This window comes from Dermacentor andersoni, chromosome 1 (genome assembly GCF_023375885.2).
Source record: "Dermacentor andersoni chromosome 1, qqDerAnde1_hic_scaffold, whole genome shotgun sequence".
Taxonomy (NCBI): domain Eukaryota; kingdom Metazoa; phylum Arthropoda; class Arachnida; order Ixodida; family Ixodidae; genus Dermacentor; species Dermacentor andersoni.
In genome coordinates, this window is record NC_092814.1 from 212,752,696 (window position 1) to 212,767,363 (window position 14,668).

Consider the following 14,668-nt stretch of genomic DNA (forward strand, 5'->3'; position numbering starts at 1 on the left):
AGAAGGGAAAAAAAGCGCTTGGCAATGTCTGCTAAGTCTAGCCAAGTGTACAAGTTTAAGGACTTTCCAGTACTTCTAAAAATTCAAGGGTTTTCAATGCCTTGAAAATGGCATTTTAGAAATAAAGGATTTTCAAGGATCGCTACAAACCATGGAGTCTAGCACCTAAATAATTTTACAAGCTTATTTTGGCATGGAGTTAGGAAATTCATGCTTTCTAGCTAACGCTGCACTATCTCTGTACAGTGAAGCCACGAGAGCGCAACTATTTTGGAGTAAAGAAAAATACTGAAAGCTTTTAATACCACTCTTCTTTTTTTCTATGGAGCTTCGTATTGCCTAGTTAAGTTTACGAATGTGCCTGGTTTTGGCGGGCGTTTCTTCGACATTTTCTGGAAGAAGCAGATGTCTAGCCCCCGTATTCAGAAATGTATCTTAATACAAAGCTCATGCTTGACTTGATATAAACGACGCCTGGTGCGAACGTCCCCCAAGACGCTCACTGCCTTTCTTTTGGTGCGTTCGCGACTTGCGTCGTTTAGATCAAGTCAAGCATGGGCTTCAAGTTATGATGCATTTCTGCATATGGGGGTAAGCGTGCACAATTCCGGGCAACGCACTGTGCCATTGACACTGAGCGAAAACGGGGAAAACAGAGTTCACCACTTATGCTCCTAAACTTTCGCGTACCTGTGGTGTGCGTGTATCGTGGAAGAAGAAACAGCGCAAACACAAGGACGAAAAAAAGCATCAACCACACCAGCGCTTCGTGGTGTGGCATGTTTTTGCGTCGTCCTTGTGTTGCGCTGTTTCTTCTAAAATGCTCAACCAACTAGCCGGCAAGTCCATCCTGTGCATATATAAATTGAACACACGCATGAGTGTAGATGGTCTTCGAAGCTTTTAGAACGAGCACTGCCACAGGATACGAGCAGTGCACGCGTAACAAGTGGACACATTAGTCATTTAAACATGCGTGCCAATGCATTTGACGCGGCTATCGGCATAAGCAGTCTCCAAATGCTGGAATGCATGCGCTTCAAAACGCTAACGATCCGCTGCTAATGCAGGACAACAGCTCACAGCGGACTGAACCAAACTCTAAACTAATGCACTTGAAAAGAACGCCTACACGGCAGCGTGAGGCACGTCGAAATGCCTGGTACTGGCGTCGCAGTTGCTCACCAGTATACGCGCGGATTAAATTCACATACGTGGATGGTTGGCGCAATACTTTGTATCCGCGTATTTTGGAGAACATGGACTGGAGAAGCACTCAATCATGAGCTGAACGGCGCATTTGTTATTTTCCTGCGGTGACGACAAGCCGTGAATAGTTCTCACGTTGTCGTCTACGTTGTCTTCCTTCGTTAGTCGTAGCAAGGAATGGAAATGATGCAAATGCACACGTATTCCAGTACACAACAGCACAGCACACTGCAGAGAAACCGCACCCACCACAGCAGATTCATCAAATACGTTTGGTATATATATAACCTCTAAAAGAACACGACTGGGTGTGGCGGCGCTGTGGTGTAATGGTTATGATGTGTGTTTTGAATTGTACAAATGCGTAGTACGCGGGTTCGAATCCACATGATGTATAGAGCATTGTGATTCTTGATAAGTATGTGATCCTCTTGGCAATTGTATTCTAATTACATTGTGTGATTCCTGATTGTGAAATTTGCGAAGATATTTGCAGATTAAGTGTTAATTCGCTTTTTTTTTTCTCCTCAGTGGCGTTCGTGACGCATACGCATAGGCCGCTTCAGAGCAGTCACGCCTCACGGTAGGCAGCAAATAGCCAGGAAAAAATGACTTTAAAATCCTGCATAACTTTGCTCACGCCTATTCTGAAGGCCGCTTGGAATCGGGCCAGTGTCTCTGAGGAGCCGCCTACGGAACAGTATATCAGCGGCCCTAATTTGATCTGATTTCCTGCCTGCATGCGTGACCAGGACTTGGCTAAGAGGGTATTGGGAAGAGTACTAGCACTCTGTTCTGAAGGAGTACAAGCACTCTGTTTGGGGGAGTAGAAGTACTCGGTCTGGCGGTGTACTATTAACCCTGCGGGGAGAGTATTAGCACTCTGCGGAAGAGTACTAGCACTCCCTGTGGGAAGAGTATTATCACTCTGCGGAAGAGTACTAGCAATCCCTTGCGGTGGAGTAACAAAACTCTGTCAGGAGGAGTTGACCTACTCTCTCTCAAAGAGGGTCGATCTACTCTCGAAAAGAGAGTGAAATATGGGACAAGCAGCTACTCCCTCAAAGAGAGTGCCCGGCACTCCCTTAGTTTTTAGAGTGTGGTCTCTTCCCTTCTTTTTGTTTTCGTTTCCATCCTCTGCATCCAATTTAGTCCTTGTTTCTCTCATTTCTTTTTGTTGACTCTTGGTTGTCTATTTACACTTTCCTTTACTCTGTACTTGGTTGCCAACTTTCTTGACGTCTTCCTCCATTCCGTGTACGCGCTTTTGAGGTACAGATATTTATGCACTTTATGTACTCGCCGCTCATTTCTTCTTATGCATGTTCCCGAGTCTATGTTCTAAGATAATTTTGCTCTGCAAGTAATTGGCTTCAATAGGTGCCCAGCCCCTTGTCATCCTACACTACCTCATTTGTGGTTACCGTGGGCCCCCAATGCCAATCGACCTAACGACCTTTGGTTTACTTTCAGCCCCGACAGGATTTCGGATTTTAAGCACAGAATGGCATTCGCCAACCTTAGCGCTGGTACCATTACTCTTTTCTTCGTGCTTTCCACCACCTTAGACATTCGAATGTGCCCCATTTTACTAACTCTAGATAATATTCACTGAACCCTCATATGGGATTTCACCTGCAACCCAGATTCTACTCTCGTGAAGCAACTTTAGTGCGCCGCTTATGTTTGGGCGTCGCATTCATGAACGCTTATTCATTCCTCATCAGAATGGCTAACATCCCCGCTTAAAATTGTTGCGGACGGGGTGAGACCGTAGAACACCTTCTTTGCCATTGCTATCCTACAACTCTCAACGAGAAGCTCTGCGACATACCATTTTGGGAAGCTATGATCCTGGGACCTTGGCCGCAGACCTCTAGTATTTTGTCAGCCCGCCAAAGCAATGGTGCTCTTGAGCGGTACTGAGCAGTGCTATGGCCCGAATGACACAATTTTGCGCTCTAAGAATAGAGGAAACACTAGGGTGAAAAGGTGCACAAGGCCACCAAAGCACTAATGCGCTTTTTGAAGACAACCGTACTAGGTCAGCGCTTGGGAGTGAATATTGATCGAGAGTGAACGTATGTGTGAGGGAATTTTCATCTGCGAGTTCGTGCACAATGACTCTCCTTCTTCTTCACTCCTTTTTCCTTCTTATCTTTCTTCCCACATTCGCTCGTGTTATCCTTATGACTTTTGGCTTTATAGATAAAGTTCACCTTACTTTCAGAACGCCCAATAGGGATTTTCTTAGTTTGAATGACTTACTCTACGGAACTAGTCAGCTGTGCCTTGCTCTTTGGATCTAGCTGTTTTATTCGCTGGATTGGGATTTTATCTGGTCCTCGCTGCCGTGTTATTAGGGACATTTTCTTGTGCCTTTTTCTAGTAAGAGTTGTCTACGTTAAATTTTGAGCTCTCAGGCTCTCTCTTGCTGGATATGTTTGAGTCTGGACTACGCTCTTTTGGCGGTTATCACTAATAACGTCATAATGTAAATGTATAAAACAGACTAAAGTGTTGTGTTCTTTCTATTTGTTATTGGTGACTGCTACTCTTCCAAAACATTTACTACTATATATAATGAAATAGAGGGTTGAGCTGTACATATATATTGCTTCTGTAATATGTCATTGCTTACACTATTGCTCGTGCAGGAACAAATCTAGAAATTAGCCGAGCGATGGAGGAAAAGGGAAAGAGTATAATGGGAAGGAAGGAAAGAATTTGTGTACTGTAATTATACAGTGGTTCGCATAAAATCATCGATGCTTTCGCAGACTACAGTATACATGTTTGTGGCACCTATAAGAAATTTAATTTTGCTATTGCACTTTTTTCCCCTATAGTTTCCTCTGTTCTTAGAGCGCAAAACTGTGTCATTCGGGCCATAGCACTGCCCAGTACCGCTCAAAAGCACCATTGCTTTGGCGGGCTGACAAAATATTTCATTTGTATACTTTATGTTAAATAAATAAATAAATAAATAAATAAATAAATAAATAAATAAATAAATAATCAAAGAAAGAAAGAAGGAAAGAAAGAAAGAAAAAATGTGCGACCAGCTCCATCGTCTCCTTCCAAGATATTACCGTCTTCGTTTCACTGGAGCTGCCTGCGAATTTTTAGTTCGTACTCCTATAGTGCCCTTATATGGTTCCGGAATTTTTTTTGGCGCACCTTGATATATTTTGCGAATGTCATGCACCCGATGTTCACTTGAGTGTTAAATTTTTTTCTTGCACTAGCTCACTCAACACTCTTTTCCCGTACTTGTTTCATGTAAGAGATATCTCTTACTCGTGTAATTCCAACGTTTTGGTTTCTCTATGATTCCTTGACGGCTGCTTACGCTCTTGTATTGCTTGCTTTAATTCGTTGATCATGAATTACCAGAGCCACCGCACACAAATAACCAGCGCATCTAGCGGTCACGAGCTTGAGACAGGCGTAGGAGCGCCGTTTATCACGAATATCTAATCACAGAAGCGCGAAACTGAAATGTAACGAGGAAGTGATTTTTGCGCGTCATTAGATGGAACATCACATGCGCAGCGCTAGTGTACTGTATAGCAGAATGTTTTGGGTGAAATGCACGCAAAATTTCAACTTTAGAAGTTCGTGGAAATCAGTGTTTTGCGCAGAAAAGAACGACTTATGCATAACGCAATAGGTGAATGGGATTGTAGAAGTGGCTATACGTATATAGTTTACGAATTCGGTTGTCGTGTCCGGCACTCGGCGGGTCATCAAAGTGCGTAGAATTCCAGAAACACATTTTTCAGTGTATAGTCATAAAATCTTGCCTGCAGGCACGAATCTGTCCGAGTAATGAAAAATAACGTGTTTTTATTTATTTATTTATGTATTTTTTTATTTATTTATTTAATATACATACCTACATCCCCCGGGGGCATTGTTGTAGGGGAGTACAAATTTACACACACACACACACACACACACACACACACACACACACACACACACACACACACACACACATATATATATATATATATATATATATATATATATATATATATATATATATATATATATATATATATATATATATATATATATATATATGCACGGCGCCAACTTATTCCAACAGGCACAAACATCGTCAAGCAGTGTCAACCTCACTCAGAATACGCGATGCCAAAACATCCCACCGATAGGACAAAGCCAGAAAAGAAAGGGAGAACGTCTACATAAAAGAATCAGGACAGAAAAGCAGTAAAAATGGACACGTGCCTTAACAGACGCAATTGCAGTAGTGAAGCAAGGCATCAAAAATAACTCCACAGGGAGCTCATCCCAAGCACTAATAGTATTACGAAATCATGAAAATTTGAGTACGTCAAGGCGACATTTATACTCCTTAATTTTTTTATGATTACGCCTTGCTGACACATAATATGGTTGCTTAATGTACCTATTTTTGTCTAGTCCGGTTTGCTCATTATAAATGCTAAAGAGAGTCTTATACCTTTGCAGCCTTCGACGAGAGAAGATTTGCTTCCAGCCCAATCCGTCTGCAGTCTTCGAGCTTTTTATTGTGGAATCATGACTGCCGGTCACAAAACTCGCCACCTTTTTCTGTACTCTTTCAAATTTATTCTTTGACACGGCTTTAAAGGGGTCCCACGCATCACAAGCGTTTCCTAAATTGGGTTTGATGTCCGTTAAATACAAGGTTTCCTTTATATTTATCGGTGCACGTTTGACATTTCTTTGAAAAAAAGTGCAGCAACTTAGAAGCTTTGACAGCCATTTTATCAACGTGAGATGTCCACTGCAATGTGGAACTGAATGTTATGTCGAGGTATTCGACGCGATCATTAGCTTCTAATGGGTTAGATTCGAAGACATAGGACCTGGACCTGGACATAGGACATAGGACCTGTTTAGAGGTTTTTTTCTTATTGGTAAATCTTACGTCGAAACAATTTGCTATGTTTAGATTTAGATGTTTAGATAGATGATTTAGATGTTTGAGCAACATTATCCAATTTGCTATGTTTAGATTCATTTTCCAGTCAACAACAAAGACGAAACATTTTGGAGGTCGCAGAGCATTACAGTAATGCCGTTGACACATCTCACCGGATAATACAATACACAGTCATCAGCATAAAGTCTACCTGTTCATTTCAGGTCAGTTGGGAAATCATTAATGAAAATCAAGAACAGCAGGGGACCTAAAACTGAGTGCTGGGGTACACCTGGGGATGATTAGGCCGAATCATTTATAACCACATGCTGCTGACGGTCAGTCAGAAGTTTTTCAGCCATGCTAACAGATATTCTGGAACTCCCAGAAGAGATAACTTGTACAGAAAGAGGTGATGGGCGCCGAAATCAAAATCACTCCTAAAATCGAGCAAAATAGCATCCAGTTGCACACCTTTATCAAAACATAAGACAATATCATGTATGAACTCGGTTAACTGCATTGTGCAAAAAAACCCTGTGCGAAAGCCATGTTGGGATGGATGAAAAAAAAATTATCTTGAAGCTGTTCCATAAGACATGGATAGATGATGGGCTCAAGCGTTTTACATCATACTGAAGTTAACGATATCGCGCTCTAGTTCGATACCTTTCCTCGATCACCTGCTTTGTGTATGGGTGCAACATTATCCATTTTTCATTCTCGATGTAGATTTCGTTGCCGCAGTGATAGGCGATAGAGTACCACCAAAAAAGGAGCAATCTGATCGGCGCAGCGTTTCAAAATGTGGTTCGGTATGCCGTTTTAGTCGGGACCATGCGCAGAATGCGGGTTCTGATTATGCAAAAGATTCCTGACGCCTGTTTCTGTTATCAAAGTTTCGTTAATTACTGCCAGCTGCGCTAATTCCGTATTGACAGATGCTGCTGATACACTAACTGGCGCAGAAAAAAAAGGCAGGTAGAAAATACACGTTAGAACATTTAGCTTTGCGGACGTCATCTTTAAAAATGTCATCACTCTTAAGTATGATTGGGATGCCATTGCTTGAAACTCCGCTCATCTTGTTCTATATTTCTCGTAGCCATGCTCTGGTAGATCCGAAAGTTCACGAAGTGCTTAACGAGTACATATCAGACTATTAAGTGTCCCATGCCCTGACAACTCCGAAATCCAACAACGTAACCACGTGGATAAGTGCGTGTTAATATGTAGTCACTTAAAGAAAAGAGATGAAAGACCAAACAGGTAATATTGTTCAACTCTCCAGAGTAAATAACACTGCATGCTGTTCGCGAAGTATTCAAAACGGATTCATAAGTTGTACGAAAGTATCTGACTTGTATTAGATTCGTTTTCAACATTTATATAGTGTTAGCATGATATACCTCTAGAAGTGATCTACAGTGCTTGAACAAGGGATGTCTCAAGTTAGAGTTAGCGTTCCCACAAGGGCGCTTGCCACCAAGAGAAGACCCCGGGTCGAAACGTTGGCTTCAGAGGCATGCCTTGTTCTTCCACTGTCAATAAGTTCAAGCCTTCACCTTCTTGTGAACCTCCGTATTTTTGGATTCATAACTCTAGAAGTTACAGAATCCCGCTGCGCCATATCTTGCTCGCCGTATAGATAAGTACAATGTAGAACAAGACGTGGAGTAAGATACGAGGCAGGACACAAACAAACAAACAACGGGACTGGATCCATAGCATCATTCGTAATTGTATTGCTGTGTTCTCCCGCTAGGTGGGTGTAGGTGGACACTTCACAAGTCAGTAGCAAAGCCGATGTCACGTTAAATGTTATACCGGTAGGTGGCGGCAGTTTTTCCAACTGCTGTCCCGCTGCATGTGAGAAATCGTGACGTCCACAGAGGAAGGAAACTCAGGAGAGGCCCTGACGTCACTCTTTGTGAAGCAAAAGTGAAGCCGGAAGTTGGCGTTGCTCATAGCGTTGCTCCGCCTATCGGGCCAGCTCTCCTCTCTTGTTTACATTTCTCGCGAAACCACGCCGCGCTGCGCTCAACCGTGCTGTTCGGACTCGCGCGCTCCGCAGCAATACTAAACAATCGTTAGCACCTTAGCATGATTCCGCCAAAGAGGGCAAAATTTCCCGCGGATATTCCTTCGTCCGTTACCATTGCCGTGGTGCGGTACATTGCGTACAGCGTTGCATGCGCGTTCATTTCACGAAAGTTCCTCCTGTCCCACCTGGCCACAGCAACATCCGGTAGAGCATGGTCCAGATAACGCAACGCAACAAAACACGGAGACCAACGCAAACCTGCGCGCACGGCGCCTTTGCCACGGTACGAAACCTACGGAGCAACACGTGTGAGCGCATAGAACAATAACAAAGCCGCCATTGTGGCCCGAAAGGCGGGGCCACTACAGCAAAGAAATAAAAAAAAAAAACAGCAAAACAAAGGAGAACCTACTACGTCATTTCCTCCACACTTTTCTCCTAGCGCGCGGAGGGGGTAGGGCCTCTCCTCAGTTTCCTTCCACCATGGTGATGTCTCTTCGTAGCGAGCAGGGTACCTCCTTAGGATTTCGATTACTCCTTGAAAAACCACTAAAGAAACACTTCAAATGCTTCAAACCACATTTATGGAAGATGCACCATACATGAGTTCTTGAGCGGTTTGTGTGGTTTCAAGAGATGAAATAACCGCTAATTTTTTCTTTTGAAATGAAAATAAAAGAAAGAGACGTAGTCACCTTATAATGGTGACGGGTACTCCTTTTGGCATAGCGTAAACAAAAATATTTTAAAAGATATGTAAGAAAGTGAAACGAAACCACGTCATAGGGTCGTAAATCCACAGCACACAGTCCTATACACGCATGTGCATACCAATACAAAAGGCAAATGCAAGTTGAACCACAGTGAGTTTGCAAACAAAGTCACAAACACACATAAGAGGCGTGGTATAAACCGCCATGAGCAGTTGGAAGTTGAAGCAGTTGGAAGCAGTTGGAGCAGATGGAGCCGCCGATGGAAACTGACCCTATCAACCTTTATTTGCCAAACTCTGTCGAGTGAGGATAGCTTAGCAGGACTCTTTGAGGAACTATTGGACATTGTTTGGGATATCATCGGCCTTGGTGAGATCAGAAGAACGGGTGAGGCTTATACATTGCTGAATAACGGACATGACCTCTGCTATAAAGATCTCCCAGATAAGAAGCAATACGGGGTAGGATTCCAAATCTATAAGGTTATAGCGGGAAACATTGACGAATTCTACAGCATTAATGAGAGGGTAGCTGTAGTCGTAATCAAACTTAATAAGAGGTATAGATTAAAGGTAGTACAAGCCTACGCTCCAACAGCCGGTCACGATGATGATAAAGTAGATCAGTTTTATGAAGACGTTCAATTAGCGATGAGAAAAGTGCAAACACAGTATACTGCAGTAATGGGCGACTTCAACGCAAAAGTGGGGAAAAAGCAGGCTGTTGAACAAGCAATTGGCAACTACGGCGTTGATTCTAGGAACGCTAGAGGAGAGATGCTGGTAGAATTCGCAGAAAGAAATAGGCTTCGAATAATGAACACCTTTTTCAGGAAGCGTAGCAACAGAAAGTGGACCTGCAAAAGCCCTAATGGTGAAACAAGAAATGAAATTGATTTCATACTTACCGCTGATCCCAGCATAGTGCAGGATGTAGAAGTGTTAGTTATGGTAAAGTGCAGTGATCATAGATTAGTGAGGGCTAGGATTCACCTCAATTTGAAGAAAGAAAGAGTAAAATTGGTCAAAAACAAACAGGTCAACCTAGAGGCAATAAGGGTAAAAGCAGACAAATTCAGGCTGGTACTGGCAAAAAATTATGCAGTCTTAGAACAGAGCGATGAAGATGACATAAAGGTAATGAATGAAACTGTAACTAGGCTGGCTTCAGAGGCAGCAATTGAAGTGGGAGGCAAGGCACCAATGCATTCATTAGGCAAGCTCTCCCAAGTATAACTAAGGGCCTAATAAAGAAACGACAAAGAATGAAACTGTCCAACTCAAGAGATAAGATAGAATTCGCGGAACTGTCAAAACTGATCAACAAGACGAAAATAAGTGATATTCGAAACTATAACGTGAGAAACACTGAAGAAGGTGTAAGAAATGGACGCAGCCTGAAATCAGTGAGAAGGAAACTTGGAATAGGACAATCCAAGATGCGTGCACTGAAATACAAGCAGGGTAATATCATCAGCAATCTCGAAGGTATAATAAAAGAAGTGGAGAAATCCTATACTGACCTGTACAGTACCCAGAGGACTCAGGAGTACTCTATTCGAAACAATAATGAACAGTATACAGAAACTCCTCCTATATCTAGCGATGAGGTCAGAAGGGCCTTGCAAGACATGAAACGGGGAAAAGCAGCAGGAGAAGATGGAATAACAGTCGATTTAATCAAATATGGAGGAGACATATTGCTTGAAAAAACTGGCGGCTCTCTATACGAAGTGTCTATCGAATTCAAGGGTCCCAGAAAACTGGAAGAATGCAAACACTATACTAATCCACAAAAAGGGAGACGTTAAAGAATGGAAAAATTATAGGCGATTACTTCACTCCCAGAATTATATAAAACATCCACCAAGATAATTCGCAATAGAATAAAGGCAACACTGGACTTCAGGCAACCAAGGGATACTTCAGGAAGGGATACTTTACAATGGATCACATCCACGTCATTCATCATGTAATCGAGAAATCTGCAGAGTATAATCAGCCTCTCTATATAGCTTTCATAGATGACGAAAAGGCATTTGACTCAGTAGAGATACCAGCAGTCATAACGGCATTACGTAATCAAGGAGTACAGACCTCTTACGTAAATATTATGGAAAATATCTACAGAGGTTCCGCAGCTACCTTAATTCTCCACAAGAAAAGTAGGAAGATACTTATAAAAAAAGGGGTCAGACAAGGAGAAAATATCTCCAATGCTATTTACTGCGTGCTTGGAAGAAGTATTCAAGTTATTAAACTGAGAAGGCTTAGGAGTAAAGATCGACGGCGAATATCTCAGGAACCTTCAGTTTGCCGATGACACTGTTCTATTCAGCTGCAATGCAGACGAATTACAACAAATGATTGAGGACCTTAACGGAGAGAGTGTGAGAGGGGGGTTGAAGATTAATATGCAGAAGACAAAGATAATGATGAATAGCCGGGCAAGGGAGCAAGAGTTCAAGATCGCCAGTCGGCCTCTAGGGTATGTGAAGGAGTACGTTTACCTAGGTCAATTAATCACAGGGAACCCTGATCATAAGAAGAAAATTCACAGAAGAATAAAAACGGGTTGGATCGCATACGGCAGGCATTGTCAGCTCCTGATTGGAAGCTTACCATTATCATTGAAAAGGAAGCTGTACAATCAGTGCATTTTACCTGTGCTGACATATGGGGCAGAGACTTGGAGACTGACAAGCAAGCTTGAGAACAAGTTAAGGACCGCGCAAAAGGCGATGGAACGAAGACTGCTCGGCATAACGTTAAGAGACAGAAAGAGCGCGGTTTGGATCAGAGAGCAAACGGCTATAGCCGATATTCTAATTAACATTAAGAGAAAAAAATGGACCTGGCCAGGTCATGGTCACCATTAGGGTTACAGAATGGGTACCAAGAGAAGGGAAACGCAGTCGTGGACGGCAGAAGACAAGGTGGAGCGATGAAATTAGGAAATTCGCGGGTGCTAGTTGGAACCGGTTGGCGCAGGACAGGCGTAATTCGAGATCGCAGGGAGAGGCCTTCGTACTGGAGTGGACATAAAACAGGCTGATTATGATGAAGCAGAAGAAGATGATGATGAGCATATAAACTGATGAGGAATTACACAGAGTTAAGATAATGCACGCACAGAATACAAAAAAGTACAACACGTAATATGCAAGCGCTAATAATTACAAATAATGGAAGCAAGTTACAGTAACATCGTGTGACTATTTAGTGCGATATCTAGTACTTGTTAAGGATGCCTGTCTCTTCGTAAAAATTTTCAAGTGCGTTCAATGCTTTTCGCTGTGCTATTTTCGATGGCCATGGGCCCAGCAATTTTGCGAGTGAGAAAGGTTGGTGAGGATCAATGGAGTGTAGCTCTCCTTGTAGCTGCCGTCTTTGCGTCGCGTATATGGGGCATTCGAGTAGATGGTGAACATCCTCATCGTCGTGGCCACAGGTGAAAGCCGGGGAAGAAGCCCGTTTTATGCGATATAGGAAATGTTTGGTGTATGCTGTCCCAAGGCGCAGTCGATTAATTAGTGTCTCGGTACTTTTCGAAAGTTCTACATACAGCTGGAATTTGAATTGAGGGTCCACTTCGTAAAGAATTGATTCCCTAGTACGTTCATTAAACGAGGTTGACATACACAAATCCTTCTTTAGTACGGTCAATATGCGTTTCGTGTCCATTGCCGATAACGGGATGAGTTGAATTCCTACATCTTTATAGGCCGATTTTGCCAACGAGTCCGCTTATTCACTGCCTGCTATACCAGCATGTCCGGGGACCCACTGTAATATCACTTCATGTTTTCTTTCATTAGCCTGAGTTAAACTGCTCAATACTGCGTATGTTATTCGTGCATGTCATCAATTATTCGTGCTGTCATCACTATATTCAAGACATGCTAAAGCCGATAAGGAGCCCGTACAAATTACCCACTTTGTTGGTGTCTCATATGTCTTGATAAAATAAGTGGCTTGGAGAATTGCCACTAATTCCGCTATTCTGACCGACCTTCAACCAGCCGTAGCTACGATATTGTCAAAAAGATTCGACAAAAGACCAACGACAGTCACCGCCATACAATTGACAAGGTTTTAGAGGCTGCTAGCATAAGCTGGAGCTCTTATGAGTGGATATTGAGAGTGCAATTCGGAATGAGACGCGCCTCCGCGATGTTTGTTATCCTTCTGCTCACAGAGGACAAAAACAACTCCAAGAGCACTTGTTTTGTTTTGTACCAGGACTTGAAAGATCACCACGAAAGTGACGCAGACCTTCTTTCGAAGATCATCATGGGCGACTTAAGATGGTGCTATGGCTATGACTCCCAAACCAAGCAAGTTTCGACGCAGTTGAAGACGTATTCTTCCCCAAGACCGAATAAAAAAAAATGCAACAAGTGCGCTCGTGGGAAGACGATAACTATCGTTTCTTTGGTTTCTTCTATGGCGCTTGCACATTTATGCCGCGGAAACACGCTCCTTCTGGACAGACTGTCAATCAAAAATTTAAATTTTAATTATTAAGGCGATTAAGAAATAATGTGTGAGAGAAACGTGGGAAGTTGTCGAATCCGGGTGACCGGTTTTTCCATCGTGACATCACCGCAGCTCCAACTGCTTTGGCTATGACGTCGTGTAATTGGCCTCTCAGTGATGGAAGCTACATGCCCTGCTCATCGGACAGAGCTCCCTGTGATTTTTCCTTTATAGCTATAGAAGAAAATTCAATAAATGAAGGAGATTTATCACTGTGCACGAGGTGAAGACAACGTTGCAGTGGACACGCAACGGCATTAAGCTTGAGACGCTCCAGAGTTGTTTAGAACTGTAGGAGAAAAGGTTGTACAAGTGTATTGACTTCGTTAGAGATTAGTTTGAAGGGGACTAAGTGCTTTCTTTCCCTATATAATTTTTTTTATTGGGGCAAAGGGGGGTGATGACAGTCCGGGTTCTTTTTTGGGGTCCCCTTCCGGTAGTCTTGCTGATGCTGCTTTAAGCGCATTAGAGAGAATATACATTGACTTCCAGGTACACGGAACGAGCGGTCACCTTGCTTTTCTTTCCCCGCTTACAAACGCAGGAATTCTCCGACACAGCGTCTTCCATTCACCGAAGAATGTGATCTGCACTAGTGGCAAGTTTTGCCGTTATGAATATAACTTCCGTTGCACAATTTCTCACTGCGCGCCCTCGTAAGCTCACCCTCTTGATCGATCAGCTCGAGAAGACCTGCCAGAGCACTTGTACACGCCCGTCTTTGTTGGGCCGCGCGTTTTGCCGCGTGCGGCTCACGGCTCATTAATCTCTCGGCCCATGCGCGGTCATTTCCGCGCGGGCGGTCTAACAAACACCGTGCATCCATCGTGACGGGCTGGCAGGCAACGGCGTCCGCCTAACGTTCGAACAAGAAACATTTCTGGCAGGCCGTCTGTATACACGCCGTCACCGCCACGTGTCCGAATGGAGCATGCTGGGTGAGGGTTAACAAAGGGCTGCCCGAATGCGCGGGCATGTCTCCTCTTGCTTGGACACGCTCTGCTGCATGTTTCTGCAGGTGGTACCGTGTGTTGCCACCGAGGGAACCTTCGTGCCCGGCGCCACCACTTGCCAGCTGCCGGTGCTCACCAGCGCTGCCTGCGCTGCTCGCGCAGGGTTCGCCGATCGCTCAGTGCACCTGGAATCCCGCGGATGGAGGGGTCTCGAGAGAAACGGTCTTCTTGCGCAACACTTGATTGCACGACCGGCACATTGCGAAGTGAAAGAA